The sequence below is a fragment of the Aquarana catesbeiana genome, linkage group LG07 (genome assembly GCF_042186555.1).
Source record: "Aquarana catesbeiana isolate 2022-GZ linkage group LG07, ASM4218655v1, whole genome shotgun sequence".
NCBI classification, from domain to species: Eukaryota; Metazoa; Chordata; class Amphibia; order Anura; family Ranidae; genus Aquarana; species Aquarana catesbeiana.
Window position 1 is genome coordinate 223,950,687 of NC_133330.1, and position 17,014 is coordinate 223,967,700.

Here is a 17,014-nt window from a genome sequence, read left to right on the forward strand (position 1 = left end):
TGGCAAGACAACTGAATTAGCACAACGGACATTTTGGTGGCCTGGGGTGGAAAAAGATTGCATCTAAGATGGCACACTTCCTGCCAATGAAGGGCACACCATCTGCTCAAGAAACAGCTCAAACCTTTGTCAAGGAGATCGTAAGGCTTCACGGGATTCCGGCCAATATTGTGTCCGACCGTGGGATGCAGTTTACATTCAGATTCTGGAGAGCCTTATGTGATTCACTCGGGATTGAACTTTCATTTTCTTCTGCATATCACCCACAAACGAATGGGCAGACAGAGAGGACTAATCAAACCCTCGAACAGTACCTGCAATGTTTCTCCCCATTTTCTCAAGACGATTGGGCTTCTCTGCTTCCCCTGGCCGAGTTTTCTTATAACAATTCAGTACACTCTGCTACAAAGCAATCTCCATTTTTTGCAAACTATGGTTTCCACCCTTCCTTTTTGTCTAATACAGTTCCAGATTCCCCTGTACCAGCTGTTTCCGAAACTATAAATTTCTTCCACGCCAATAACAAACTGCTACAGGAAACAATGGCCAAGACACAGGCATACAATAAGGAAGTTTTTGACAGGAAAACAATGGGAGAATTGATCTTGAACCCTGGTGACCAAGTGTAGCTAGTAACTACTAATTTGAAACTTGCCTGTCCCTCGAAGAAACTGGGCCTTAAATTTATATGACCATTTCCGGTGAAGAGACGGATCAATGAGGTTGCGTATGAATTAGAGTTGCCTGAGTCATTTAGAATCCACCCTGTATTCCACATTACCTTGTTGAAACCTGCCATTCCTGACCCCTTCCCAGGACGAAGTTCTGGCCCGTCTGAACCTGTAATTATTGACGGGGAGGAAGAATTTGAGGTGGAAACAATCTGCAGGAAGAGAAGACATCAGATCCAGTTCCTGATAAAATGGAAAGGGTATGGGCCAGAGGACAACTCCTGGGAGCCTGAAGGTAACATCCATGCCTGAAATTTGGTTCAAGCTTTTAAGAACTCCCATCCTGACAAGTGGGCCTAGCTGGGCATCCGGAGGCTGCCCATTGGGGGCGGGCAGTATCAGGAAGGGCATGCCGGCACCCAAGATGGCTGCCGAAGAAGATGACCTGTTACCTCTGCCCTGTCAGAATGCCATTGGTGCACACGCACCCTGTGACAGCTTTTGCCGCCCAAACAGGCTATTTAAACTCAGTTTCCAGAATCAGTGCTGTCTGCTCTACAGCGTTCCCTGTGTATCCTGCAATTACTTACCTGACTTCCGTTTCGGTTGTGACCCGGCTTGCTTCCTGACGTTCCTGTTTCCTGCCTGCATCCGACCCCGGCTTGTCCTCTACTCCGCACCTGCCTGCTCCTTCTGCCACTCCGCTGCCAGTCTGTTGATGACCCGGCCTGTAATCTGATTCTGCTTTTGCTTTAGCCTCTGTTCCTGACATGCCCATTTTTGTATGACTCGGCCTGCCTGTACCTGCCTTCCCTTCAGCCTTGAGGGTGCCATCATCCCTTCTGCTGCACCTGCACTTCTGCCTGTGGGGACCGGTTGTCTACTCGCTCCAGATACCTGCCTACCACTGCTCTGGGATTCCTACAGACACCTCTACAGCCTGGCTGAGTGCTCCGATCAAGCTCCAGGTTCAGCGATCCTGCCAGGCACTCATGCGACTCTGCATCTCGGTGCTTCCTGTCAACTCTATCAGGGGCTCCAAGTCAGAGTTGTAAGAGAGGCCGTCCTCTGCATATCAGGCTCCATCACCAGGTACGTGACACAGACATACTGTATTTGATGCATTTGTAATGTATTTGAATAGGTATACCAGGAATGGCCTGTAGTATATCTACTGACTGGAATGGTACCAGCTGATTGGAGAAAAAGCCAAAAGCCAATATTTAAAAAGGGCCCAAAATACATCCCTGGGAATTACAGACCAGTTAGCCTAACATCAATAGTACGTAAACTCTTGGAGGGAATGATAAGGGACTATATACAAGATTTTAGTAATGAGAACGGTATCATTAGCAGTAATCAGTATGAATTCATAAAGAATCATTCTTGCCAAACCAATCTACCAACCTTCTATGATGAGGCGAGCTGCCATCTAGATAAAGGAAGGGCCGTAGACAGGGTGTATCTGGATTTTGCAAAAGAATTTGACACAGTTCCCCATAAACGTTTACTGTACAAAATAAGGTCCATTGGCATGGAGCATAGGGTGAGTACAGGGATTGAAAACTGGCTACAAGGGCGAGTTCAGAGGGTGGTGATGGGGAGTACTCGGAATGGTCGTGGGTAGCGGGGTCCCCCAGGGTCTGTGCTGGGACCAATCCTATTTAATTTGTTCATAAACGACCTGGAGGATGGGGTAAACAGTTCAATCTCTGTATTTGCGGACAATACTAAGCTAAGCAGGGCAATAACTTCTCTGCAGGATGTGGAAAACTTGACAGCTCTTATGTAGCTGAAGGCTGGGCCTCCGGTCACGTGACCCCGCCCCCCTCTGACAAGGGGAAACGCCGGGGTTTTCCAGTGATGTGTACGGGTGACCCCGCCCCCCTCTGATGCAACGCAGGATTCTCGTTGCATCAGAGGGGGGCGGGGTCACCCGAACACGTTACTGGGAAACCCTGGCGTTTCCCCTTGTCAGAGGGGGACGGGGGTCACGTGACAGGTGGCCCCGCCCTCAGCTACATAAGAGCTGTCAAGCTAGCGTCGCGTCATTGGCTGGGTGCCTCCGCTGGAGGCAGGATCCTGTGCGTGTTCCTCGCTGGAAGATCATCCATTGCTGGAGATCGAAAATTGGATTACATTGCTGGAGTAGGAGCATGGATTAATTGGATTACATCGCTGGAATCTCTTTTTTATTTTTTATTTTTTATTTTTAATAAGCTGAGTTAGACTTACCGGTAACTCCTTTTCTGAGAGTCTTCCAGGACAGCCCATGAGACCTTGGGCTCCTCCTGCCAGGACAGGAAACACGTCACCCCCACCAGATAAAAGGGCGGTCCTCCAGGCCCATGTCAGTATTCTCAAGAACCGTAGGACCCTGCAAAACATATGCATAATACACATAACTTCAGACAATACCGGGTGGGAATCTGGCTGTCTTGGAAGACTCTCAGAAAAGGAGTTACCGGTAAGTCTAACTCAGCTTTTCTCCAAGCGTCTTCCAGGACAGCCCATGAGACGATGAGCCAGAACTTACCAGTCTAGGGAGGGACAACTGCCTGAAGGACCTTACGACCAAACGCCTGCTCCTGAGCTGATAGGAGATCCAGGAGATAATGTTTAATGAAGGTCGAGTAACTGGACCAAGTGGCAGCCCTGCAAATTTGTTCCGGTGAGGCACCAGCCCTCTCAGCCCAAGACGTAGACAAGGCTCTAGTTGAGAGCGCAGTAACAAAAGGTGTAGGGACCTCCCTAATTTTGTAAGCTTCCAAGATGGCTTGCTTTAACCATCTAGCCAATGTGGCTTTAGATGCACTATTCCCCTTGTGAACTCCAGAAAAGAGGACAAACAAGGCATCAGTTTTCCTAAAGGTCTTCGTGACCTCAAGATAGACCAAGAGAATCCTTCTTACATCTAGAAAACTAAATTTTCTTTCTAAGTCGCCCTGTGGCGAACTACAAAAGGTTGGTAATACAATGTTCTGAGATCGGTGGAATGTACTTGCCACCTTGGGCAAAAAACCTGGATCGGTTCGTAACACAACTCGATCCTCAAAAATCATGAGGAAGAGCTCCCTTACTGATAGGGCCTGCAACTCACTTACCCTACGAGCTGAGGTAACAGCTATAAGGAACACAGTTTTTAATGTAAGTAACTTAATTGACATACTTTCCAGAGGTTCAAACGGAAATTCTACCAGAGTTTGAAGTACTAGGGACAGATCCCACGTTGGACAACTTCTCACTACTACTGGTCTGGCCCTAGAGATAGATTTGAAAAATCTGGCTATAGTGGGATTTTCCAGGAGAGAAAACACCAATAACTGCCGCCTGTACCTTTAAGGTACTAACAGAAAGACCTTTGTCGACACCCTCTTGGAAAAATTCCAAAATAGACGGAATATCATGAGTTAATCTATCATTTTCAGATAGCCATGAGTTAAACCTTTTCCAAACTTTGGAATATATGGCTCTAGTAACCGGCTTCCTGCAATTAACGAGAGTCCTGACTACTTTGTCAGAGAACCCTTGGGCGCTCAGTATCTTTTCTTCACATACCAGGCCGTCAAGTTTAAGGAAACCACCTGAGGGTGTGATACTGGACCCTGCAATAATAGGTCTTCCCTTTTCGGAAGACTCCACGGAGGCTCTGAAACCAGAGACTGTAGCAGGGAAAACCATGGCCTCTTGGGCCAAAACGGGGCAATTAGAATCAGATCTGTCTCTTCCAGCCGAAACTTCCGGAGGACTTCTGGAATCAGTCTGATTGGCGGAAAGGCATAACATAGGCCTGGAGGCCACGGGTTTGCCAGAGCATCGATCCCCAAGGCTTGGTCTGCCGGGTTCATGGAAAAGAATATCTCCGTCTTGCGGTTGTTTCGGTTTGCGAACAAATTCGCTACGGGATAACCCCATCTCTTGGTGAGGTCTGCAAAGACTTCGGGATGAAGGGACCAGTTGTCTCGGTCTATCCTGTGACGGCTGAGATAATCTGCCAGGCAATTGTTTGTCCCCTTCAGGTGTACAGCAGAAATAGAGGCTAGATTCCCCTCTGCCCATGAAAGGATCTCCTGGGCAATGGACTGAAGCCTCCGGCTTCTCGTGCCTCCCTGCTTGTTGATATACGCAACTGTCGAGATATTTTCTGACAGAATTTGGAGGTTGTGACCCCTGATCTCCATCTGAAAAGACTGAAGGGCTCTCTGGACTGCAAGCAGCTCTCTTTGATTGGATGAGGCCCTTGCCTCCTCTGGGGACCACTCTCCTTGTGCTACTGCATTGCTGAGGTGGGCCCCCCATCCCCAGGAACTCGCATCCGTGGTAATCCTTCGGGAAATGGGAAAGGACCATGGGAGACCTCCTGCTAGGTGCTGACCAGCTCTCCACCACCACAGGCTTCTTTTTATCCTGTCGGGAAGCCAGATCCTTGACTCCAGGGACCTTACGTCCCCGTCCCAGTTTCTTAAAAGAAACCTTTGTAACGGACGCTGACGGAGTCTCGCCCATGGTACTGCGAGAAAACATGAGGTCATAAGACCCACTGCCCTCGACACCTGTCTCAGAGAGACCAACTGGTTGGTCTGCAATGCTGACATAGTCTGGAACACTTTGGTAATCTTCTCCTGAGGAAGAAAAACTCTTTGGTTCACTGAGCAAAAATCGTAACCCAGATAAGTTACTTTCTGGGCCGGAATCAAGGACGATTTTTCTTTGTTTATTAGCCAGCCTAGGGACTGTAAGAAGTCCTGTACAGCCTGGAGATCCTCCAACAGCCTTTGGTATGATTTTGCCACTATCAGGAGGTCGTCTAAGTAAGGGATAACCATTATTGCCTTTAATCTTAGTGGAGCCAGCGCTTCCCCCAACACCTTCGTAAAGATATGTGGGGCTGAGGAAAGACCGAAGGGGAGGGCCTGAAATTGAAAATGTCGGGTTCCCATACCCGTCTTCACTGCTAATCTCAAAAACTTTTGGAAGGCTGGATGGATAGGGATGTGAAGATAAGCATCCCTTAAGTCCAACGTGGCCATAAAGCAGTTTGGGTATAGTAGGTTTTTGATTGTAAAAATCGTCTCCATACAGAAATGCTTGTATCTGATGGACTTGTTTAAGGTCCGGAGATTCAGGATAAGTCGAAACTTTCCTGCCGGCTTTCTGACCACAAATACATGGGAATAGAATCCCTTGCCCTGCTCCGATCGAGGAACGGGAATCAGTACTTTTTGATCTAATAAGTCTCCGATCTGGAGACCCAGAGCCCTCGCTTTCTCCCGATCTTGTGGAGGAAATGTGACCAACAAACGTTCTGGTGGTTGGTGAACAAACTCCAGCCTGTACCCGTTGGTCACTAGGTCCAGGACAAAGGGGCTCAGAGTAACTGCTGCCCACTGTGGGATGAAGGCCCTCAATCTCCCTCCCACCGGGGAACACAAGTCACTGCGGCTTGGCGGGCTGTTGAGGAGGGTTAAACAGCACTCCCCCTTTGCCTCTGCCTTTGTGCCCAGTCCAATGCTTTTTTGGCCTGCTGTCCTTTTCTCTAGGACTCTGTTGCCTGCTTTGGCCACAAAAAAAATTTCTGGCTGTCTGAACTCTCTTTTTCTCTGGAAACGCCTTTTTCTTATCAGTGCCTCCTGTAGACCTGGGCCAAATAAATGATCGCCAGTTAAAGGAAGGCCACAAAGGTGCAACTTGGAGGCCGAATCCCCTGACCAGGTCTTAAGCCAAAGGCTTCTTCTGGCCGAGTTCACTAGAGCCGAAGTCCTGGCTGACATTCTTACCGACTCAGCGGAAGAATCTGCCAAAAAACCCACTGCCTGAAATAGGAGAGGAAAAGACTTTAAAATTTGCTCTCTGGAGGTACCTGCTGACAGATGTGACTGAATCTGAGTCAACCAAACCTCCAGATTTCTGGCCACACAAGTGGAAGCCAGAGCTGGTTTCAGGTTTCCAACTGCTGAGTCCCAGGCTCTGTGGAGAAGGATATCCCCCCTCTTGTCCATCGGATCCTTAAGCGTACCCATATCATCGAACGCCAGGTCCGAGTTTTTTGAAACCTTTGAAAGAGGTGCGTCTAACTTGGGATTCTTATTCCATGGCTGCACAGTGTCCTCATCAAAAGGAAACCTCCTTTTTAGGTTACTAGAGAAGAATGGTTTTCTCTCAGGATTATCCCATTCCAGTTTAATAGTATCAACCAAAGAACTATGAACTGGAAAAACTCTCGATTTTCTCTTATGCAATCCTTTATACATAAGATCATGTTTGGATAACTGAACCTCTTCCTCTTTTAATTCAAGAGTAGTATAGATAGCCTTTAATAAGTCATCTACATCCTCAACAGATAACTTAAATCTTGAGCCTCGAGTGGATTCTCTATCTCTGGGCTCTGTATCTGACCCTGATTCTTCCAGAGAAGAACGGGTAGATCTGACCTCAGCCTCAGAGTCCTCACTCTCTGCCTGCTGCGGAGTGCTTACTGACGCCTTCAGTGAAGACGGACTCTCCGCTGGAGTCTGGAGCTTGTCAATAAGCGTTCTAAAGGAACTGAAGGTGGACGCAAGCTCATATCTAACAGAAGTAAGCATCTTCTGGCAAGAGGCAACCGGGTCATCCTTTACTAGGCCTTCTATACAGGTGCGACAAACTGCTTTGCTCCATGAGGAGCTCAATTTGTTTGTGCAAACCGCACATTTCCTTTTAAGTGGCTGCGCCTGGGCCTTGTCCTGAGTCTTGGTCTGCAAGACAAAAATAAATGACCCACAATGTAATTAAAGCCACCCAATCACTCCGTAACACCACGTGCAGGAGGGAGGAAATGTGTCCCCTTACACCCACTACTACAGAGGGGGGAGGGGGAGGGAACACTCACAGGGATAGCAAGGTGGTGACAGAACACCCCAGGCTTACCTGTGAGGTGCTGGTGTTGGGAACTGCATCCGCTGCCTGTGCAGGTACTGCAGGAGGATCCATTCTGCCCCTCTTGGTCATCCACAGCCTGGCTGCTTAACACCAAGAAACACCAGCAGCCAGCGTTCTCTGTTCGCGCCGTTTATGAAGACCGGAACCTCGTCTCCGGCGCCCGATGATGAGGTCATATGCCCCGGAAGTAACCCTCTCCAGGCACTTCCTGTGGGCCAGCTTGGAGCGCAATAGCTCCGCCCCCTCGAGCGCTGCGGCTTCCTCCATTCCCTGCTCAGATCAGCCACGCTGTCGGCAGGGAAGGACAACCGAAGCTCAGCTGAGCTATAGTGCAATGCACTGCGCTAGGGGCACGACCTCACACCGGTCCTGGCCCTCTCCAGGCACTGAGGACAGGGAACAGCAGCACAGCCAACCTCCCCAGCGGTGTGCTGCTTCTGGCAGAGGAAGAGGTAAGTGATATGCCCCAGAAAATAGCCATACAAAGCCCCTGCTTATAAGGCCTATGGGAGCAGGTTCCATGAACATGTTACCCCCCGTCCGGAGGCAACACAAATAACTGACATGGGCCTGGAGGACCGCCCTTTTATCTGGTGGGGGTGACGTGTTTCCTGTCCTGGTAGGAGGAGCCCAAGGTCTCATGGGCTGTCCTGGAAGACGCTTGGAGAAAAAGGACTTGTCCCAAGCCGTCTCCTGTGGTTTTTTAACATTTTGACACTTTTTTTTTGTGAAATGGTAGGGGTACCCCTTACCAATTCACATAGGGGGGCGGGATCTGGGTGTCCCCTTTGTTAAAGGGGGCTTCCAGATTCCGATAAGCCCCCTGCCCGCAGACCCCCACAACCACCAGGCAAGGGTTGTGGGGATGAGGCCCTTGTCCCCATCAACATGGGGACATCTTTCCCATGTTGAGGGCATGTGGCCTGGTACGGTTCAGGAGGGGGGGCCGCTCTCTCACCCCCCCCGCTTAATATCCATACCAGACCTGAAGGGCCTGGTAATGGAATTTTGTGGGACCCCCACGCATTTTTTTTTATTTTTCAATTACTTTTAATGACTTTTATGTGTATTGTCGGGACCAACAATTCATTAATAGCCGGCACTAGCGCTAGTACTTTTAAATAACTTTTGTTTCCTTTAGAAATGTAATTTTTCTCTCGGACTGTTATAAACACGGGAAACATGCGCTATTTTACAGGCATACTATAGACACCCCCCAGGTACAAAATTTAAAGGAATATTTCACTTTTATTGTTTCACTTTAAGCATTATTAAAATCACTGCTCCCGAAAAGACTGTCGTTTTTAAAACTTTTTTTTTGCATTGATACATGTCCCCTGGGGCAGGACCCAGGTCCCCAAATACTTTTTATGACAATAACTTGCAAACTAACCATTAAAATTAGCACTTTAGATTTCTCCCATAGAATTTTAAAGGGTGTTACGTGGCTTTTTGAATTTGCCGCGAACACCCCAAATTGTTCGCTGTTCGGTGAACGGGCGAGCAGCCAATGTTCAAGTCGAACCCATGTTCAACTCGAACAGATAGCCCGTCCCTACTGATGACCCCACAATAGGGATAAAACTCGTGGTCACTCATTAAAATTAAAAGAAAAGAGATTTAACCTTAAACTACATAGAGGGTTCTTTACTGTAAGAGCGGCAAGGATAGGCGGTGTTCTCAGCGGGGGGCATTGATAGTTTCAAGAAACTATTAGATAAGCACCTGAACGACCGCATTATACAGGGATATACAATGTAATACTGACATATAATCACACACACAGGTTGGACTTGATGGACTTGTGGCTTTTTTCAACCTCACCTACTATGTAAATATGTAACTGTAACTATGTAACTATAGTGTCTCCCAGTGTTAGTACCGCCGCAGCCCGCTCTAAAGAGCTGACTGGGGCAGACTGACGCTGGTTGAGATCCGTTTGGTAGTAGAAAACTTCCTGAGGTTGGAGAGAAGTGTTTGCAGAGTGGGGATATGTCTGCCAGCGAAGGGTCCCTGTGTGATGCACAGAACGATCATCTGGGGGATGTGTTCGCTCTGCAAAGACATTATCGTGTCACCCCTGTATGCCTGATCAACATATTTGGGGTGCCATGGCGTACACCTGCAGATAATCTCCCATCAGCAGAAACGGTAGTATAATCCGGGTATGCGTTGTTCTCTGAACAACGCAGAATAAGGACTCACGAAAAACGGTAAAAACAAGAGCCTTTGGGAGCGTTATGGTCGGACATCGTCCATGATTAACCCAGCCATGCGGCTTCCATTGTCTAGGTGAGGATAGCTTACAGAGAAAGGGGGCAGGAAATCATACACGCTGCCCATGCCCAGACATGCCTATAAGACTCCCCTAGTCATTGTTCATTGGTTGTTGTATAACCCCTCCTGTTTGAGGGAATGCCTACGCTTGATTGGTTGATTGTGAAACCATGAGGCTCTATTGTTTAAATGAATAAAAGGTGGCTCTCAGGAAGAGATCAGGACAGATGAAGGAGCTAAGATGGTGATTATGTATGTTTACTGGGGAAAAGGGGAGACATGGGTTATTTAAAGGTGCATTATACCATTAGACTGAATGCGTGCTTATTAGCGTAAAGGGAGGAAAATTGTTTTTTCCACGACAGTTAAAGCAACTCTAAAGGTAAACAAAGAGAGGTGCCTTAAAGGCGCGTTTCTTCCTTTTGTTTTCATTGATCCATGGTCCACTTCTGAGGATCATGTGCCCATTGTAACTGTGGACACGGGTCAGCATGGGCACCTCAAACGGTCTGTGGTTGCCCCATACACAACAAACTGTGATGTACTGTGTGTTCTGACACCTTTCTAATGGAAAATATAGAAAAAAATTATTTGTTTCCCCAGTTTAGGCCTATATGTATTTTTCTACATATTTTTGGTAAAAAAAAAAAACGCAATAAGCGTATATTGATTGGTTTGCGCAAAAGTTATAGTGTCTCCAAATAGGGGATAGTTTTATGGCATTTTTATTATTATTATTATTTTTTTTTTTAATTAGTAATGGTGGCGATCTGCGATTTTTATTGTGACTGCGACATTATGGTGGACACATTGGACACTTTGACACTATTTTGGGACCATTGTCATTTATACAGCGATCAATGCTATAAAAATGCACTGATTTCTGTGTAAATGACACTGGCAGGGAAGGGGTTAAACACTAGGTGGGGATCAAGGGGTTAAGTGTGTCCTAGGGAGTGATTCTAACTGTGGGGGGATGGGCCAATACTCACATGACAGCGATCGCTGCTCCGGATGACAGGGAGCAGTGATCTCTGTCATGTGGTCAGAGTACAGAATCAAGTCAATTAAATTCCTGGGATATTGATCTGGTCAGTTGAGTAGCAGAGGGGGTTGTTAATCAGTTTTTGCTGCTTTGATGTTAATGAAATTAACAACAGGTGCACTAGATGGGCAACCTCAAAAAACAGGAATGGTTTTACAGGTGGACGCCACTGAAATTTTTTTTCCCTACTTAACTTTTATGACTGTTTTTCAGTAGTTTGCATTTGGCTAGAGTCAGTGTCACTGCTGGTACCCTATACCTGGACCCTATAGAGGCTGCACAGCAGTCCAACTCCTCCAGGATGGCACATCAATACGTGCCATTGTCAGAAGGTTTACTCTGTCTCCTAGCACAGTCTCAAGAGAATGGAGGAGATTCCAGGAGACAGGCAGTTACTCTAGGAGAGCTGGACAGGGCCATAGAAGGTCCTTAACCCATCAGCAGGACCGGTATCTGCTCCTTTGTGCAAGGAGGAACAGGATGAGCACTGCCAGAGCCCTACAAAATGACCTCCAGCAGGCCACTGGTGTGAATGTCTCTGACCAAACAATCAGAAACAGACTTCATGAGGTTGGCCTGAGGGCCCGATGTCCTCTAGTGGACCCTGTGCTCACTGCCCGGCACCGTGGAGCTTGATTGTCATTTGCATTAGCACCAGAATAGACAGGTCAGCCACTGGTGCCCTGTGCTTTTCACAGATGAGAGCAGGTTCACCCTGAGCACATGTGAAAGACGTGAATCCATGGAGAACGTTATGCTGCCTGTAACATCGTTCAGCGTGACCAGTTTGGTGGTGGGTCAGTGATGGTCTGGGGAGGCATATCTATGGAGGGACACACAGACCTCTACAGGCTAGACAATGGCACCCTGACTGCTATTAGGTATCAGGATGAAATCTTTGGACTCACTGTCAGGCCCTACGCTGATGCAGTGGGTCCTGGGTTCCTCTTGGTGCACGACAATGCCGGCCTCATGTGGCGAGAGTATGCAGCCAGTTCCTGGAGGATAAAGGAATTGATACCATTGAATGGTTCCCACGCTCCCCTGACCTAAATCCAATAGAACACCTCTGGGACATTATATTTTGTTGCGTCCAACACCAGGTTGCACCTCAGTCTGTTCAGGAGCTCAGTGATGCCCTGGTCCAGATCTGGGAGGAATTACCCCAGGACACCATCTGTCGTCTCATTAGGAGCATGCCCCTGAGGTTGTCAGGCATGCATACAAGCACGTGGGAGCCATACAAACTACTGAGTACCATTTTAGTTGCTGCAATGAAATTTCAGCAAAATGTACTAGCGGCGCCTGCTGCATCATTTTTTCACTTTGATTTTCAAGGTGTCTTTGAATTCAGCCCTCTGTAGTTTGATAATTTCCATTTCCATCAATGTGGCATCCTTTCATTCCTAACACATTACCCAGTCCATATCAGTATACTGTAGATATCCAGCATGATATTTATCCCATTTGACATTTGATGTGTTTTTAAAGTGTTCCTTCAGCCTGGGTTCAAACTATTGCAAACACAGACATTGCATGAGATTTGCACCCGCACTACTGTGCCGATCACATGGGATGTCTGTGCAATGCGAGTTCAGCCTAGGGTTGCCACCTGATCCCTTTAAAACCAAACACATATTAATTACAAAAGTTCTGTGGCTGATTAAAGCGGAGTTCTACCCAGGAATGGAACTTCCGCTGAGCCAGTTCCCCCCCCCCCCCTCCAGTGTCACATTTAGCACCTTTCATGGGGGAGGGGGGAGCAGATACCTGTCTAATCCAGGTATTTGCTTCCACTTGTGGCGAAATATCGCTGCAGTATCCGCGGCGATCTACACCATGTCCGGCCCCTCCTCCGACCCCCCCCGCTGTCTTTTGGGAGACACACAGGTCCCAGAAGACAGCAGGGACCAAACAGACTGCATGCGCAGTAGGGAACTAGGCTGTGAAGCCGCAAGGCTTCGCTTCCTGATTCTCTTACTGAAGATGCCGGTGCCTGCACCCAGAGCCAAGGGGCGGGTTGGCTTTGGGTGAGGACATCGCGGGGGTGCCCTGGACAGGTAAGTCCTTATTTTAAAAGTCAGCAGCTGCAGTATTTGTAGCTGCTGACTTTTAATTTATTTTTTCAGGCGGAACTCCCGTGTAAGGTGGTAATGAAACACTTGGAGCCTTTTAATTAGCCTCAGAACCTGTGTAATCCGTATGTGTTCAGGTTTAACCACTTGCGGACCAGCCGCCGTCATTATACTGCGGCAGGTCAGCACGATCCCGCGAACCGTCGTAGCTGTACGTTGGTCCCATTAAGAGGGATAGCAGGCAGGGGTGCCGATGCTCATGACCGGCGGTTGCGATGACCGCCAGCCACGAGCGATCGCGGGCACGAGAGGCAAAACAGGGACGTGTGTGTGTAAACACCTACATCCCAGTTCTGTGTGGAGAGGAGAGAGAGATTGGGAGTTCCTACCAGCTGGGAACCACAATCTCTCATCTCCTATAGTCAGTTCCATCCCCCACAGTTAGAACACACACATAGGGAACACATTTAACCCCTTGATCGGCCCCCTGGTGTTAACCCCTTCCCTTCCAGTGACAATTACACAGTAATCAGTGCATTTTTTTAGCCAATGGTCCCAAAAATGTGTCAAAAGTGTCCGATATGTCCACCATAATGTCACAGTCCCGATAAAAATCGCAGATCACCACCATTACTAGTAAAAAAAACCCCAAAAAAACAATAATAATAAAAATGCCAGAAATCTATTCCCTATTTTGTAGACGCTATAACTTTTATGCAAACCAATCAATATACACTTTTTGCGATTTTTATTACCAAAAATATGTAGAAGAATACATATCGGCCTAAACTGAGGAAAAAATTTGCTTTTTTTTCCAAAAAAATTGGGGCTATTTATTACAGCAAAAAGTACAAAATATTGAGTTTTTTCAAAATTGTCGCTCTTTTTTTGTTTTATAGCGCAAAAAAGAAAAAACGCAGAGGTGATCAAATACCACCAAAAGAGAGCTCTATTTGTGGGAAAAAAAGGACGTCAATTTTGTTTGGGTACAACATCGCACGACCGCGCAATTGTCAGTTAAAACGACGCAGTGCCGTATCGCAAAAAATGGCCTGGTCATTGAGCAGCCAATTCTTCCGGGGCTGAAGTGGTTAAAGGGATGAAGTGGAAACCCTAGTTCAGCCATACAGTTGTACGGCTGGATTCGCATAAAAAAAAGGTACAGGGACTTCTTTCTGCCCGCACTAGAATCAGATCGCATGGGTGTTCTCATCCATGTGATACGATTCCTGTCCGAGCCCACAGTTCACACTTTGATCTGTGAACCAATCAGGGGTCTTTAATGTCATTAACATTGTATTGACACCCGCAGCGGTTCGCAGAGGGCAGTGTAAACTGCCTGTGGGAGGGATGCAATGTGGGAACCGACGCTGGAATCGCACCGCTATAGCATAGTTGCCAATAGTCACGAATTTCCCGGGACATTCCCGGGATTTGGACCCTTTTCCCGATTTTAGTGTTTCCTGTGAAATGTCCCGGGAAATCCCTTTTTTCACGATTTTTTTTTTTCGGTAGAGGTCCATGGCCGCCGCCGTTTTCCAAAAGACCAGAACATCCATGCGCTCTGTGTTTGACCTGAGCTCAGCAGCGGTGGGTGTCCTGTGATTGGCAGAGGAGCTGGTCACATGTGCATGCAGGTCTGGACTGTGTCTGTGGGTAATCGCGCCAGCCCTGCATGCTCCCGGAGTGTCCTATACTCGTGTTGTGCATCTCAGTCATCTGCTCTGTCAGCCGTCCCCCTCTCCTCTCTGTCAGCCACCCCCCTCTCCTGTCTGTCAGCCGCCCCCCCTCTCGTCTCTGTCAGCCACAACCCCTTCTCTCTGTCAGCTGCCCCCCCTCTCCTCTCTGTCAGCCCCTCCTCCTCTCTGTCAGCCCCCCCCTCTCCTCTCTGTCAGCCACCCCCCCTCCTCTCTGTCAGCCCCCCTGTCCTCTCTGTCAGCCGCCCCCCCCTCTCTGTCAGCCACCCCCTCTCTCCTCTCTGTCAGCCGCCCCCCTCTCCTCTCTTTCAGCCCCCCCTCTCCTCTCTGTCAGCCCCCCTCTCCTCTCTGTCAGCCCCCCTCTCCTCTCTGTCAGCCGCCCCTCTCCTCTCTGTCAGCCCCCCTCTCCTCTCTGTCAGCCGCCCCCCCTCTCCTCTCTGTTAGCCCCCCCTCCTCTCTGTCAGCCGCCCCCTCTCCTTTCTGTCAGACCCCCCTCTTCTCTGTCAGACCCCCCTCTCCTCTCTGTCAGCCTCCCCCCCTCTTCTCTGTCAGACCCCCCTCTTCTCTGTCAGACCCCCCTCTTCTCTGTCTGACCCCCCTCTTTTCTGTCTGACCCCCCCCCTCTTTTTTGTATGACCTGTACAGCCTAACAGCAGCCCTGTGAGTGCACCAGACCTCCCTACTCTCTGTCAGACCCCTCTCTTTCACCTCTCTCCCCTCCTCTCCCCTTTCTCTTACCCCCCCTCACTACTGCCTCTATGACAGGGGGTAGGTCAGTGTGGAGTGTAGGGGTCCCTCTATTAGAGGGGGTAGGTCAGTGTGGAGTGTAGGGGTCCTTCTATTAGAGGGGGTAGGTGAGTGTGGAGTGTAGGAGTCCCTCTATTAGAGGGGGTAGGTCAATGTGGAGTGTAGGGGACCCCTACATTCCACACTGAACTACCCCCTGTCATAGAGGGACCCCTACACTCCACACTGACCTACCCCCTGTCATAGAGGGACCCCTACACTCCACACTGACCTACCCCCTGTCATAGAGGGACCCCTACACTGCATACTGACCGACCTGAAATGTAAGGAGGCACTCCGCTGGGGACACCTGAGATGTAAGGAGGGACTCTATTGGGGACACCTGATGGCATCTGGTGGCAGGCGACGTGACAAGTGTTACATTCTGGGCTCCCACTGGTTCTAAATTATGGTGAGTTGAACTATTTAATTTTATATTACAATGTAATAATAATGCGCTTCAATCACCCTGACACCATAACAACCGTGGTGCTGGGATGATTGAAGTGCTAGCACCAGGTGTTTGGAGTATCTTTACTTGCTGATTGTTAAACTTTCTGAAATACACATATTTCTATTGTGGTGTAGGATCTGGGCCTGCTGTCCCTCCATCCCTTTCTTTCTTTCTCCCTCCATCATCCCTTGTTTATCTCAGACTCTAACCACACCCCCTTTGAGTCACGCCCCTTTAACCACTTGACCACTGGGCACTTAAACCCCCTTCCTAACCAGCACAATTTTCAGCTTTCGGTGCTCTCACATTTTGAATGACAATTACTCAGTCATACAACACTGTACCCATTTGAAATTTTTGTCCTTTTTTTCACACAAATAGAGCTTTCTTTTGGTGGTATTAAATCACCGTTGGGTTTTTTATTTTTTGCGCTATAAAAGAAAAAAGACTCAAAAGTTGGTAAAAAAATGAATTTTTCTTTGTTTCTGTTATAAAATTTAGCAAATTAGTAATTTTTCTTTGTAAATTTTGGGCAAAATTTATACTGCTACATATCTTTGGTAAAAATAAGTACAACTTGGTGTATATTATTTGGTCTTTGTGAATGTTAGAGAGTCCAAAAGCTATGGTGCCAATATCTGAAAATTGATCACACCTGAAGTACTGACGGCCTATCTAATTTCTTGAGACCCTAACATGCCAGAAAAGTACAAATACCCCCCAAATGACCCCCTTTTGGAAAGAAGACATTCCAAGGTATTTGAAAAGATGCATGGTGAGTTTTTTTGAAATTGTCATCTTTTCCCACAATTCTTTGCAAAATCAAGATTTTTTTTTTCTTTTTTTTTCACAAAATTGTCATATTAGAAGGTTATTTCTCACACACAGCATATGCATACAACAAATTACACCCCAAAACACATGGTGTTTGGGGAGTATGGCGATACCACATGTGTGGCCACATACAGAGACCCAACATGCAGGGAGCACCTCCAGGCGTTCTGGAGCACCCAGGCCAATTCTGACATTTCTCTCCTACATGTAAAAATAATCATTTATTTGCTAGAAAATTACATAGAACCCCAAAACAT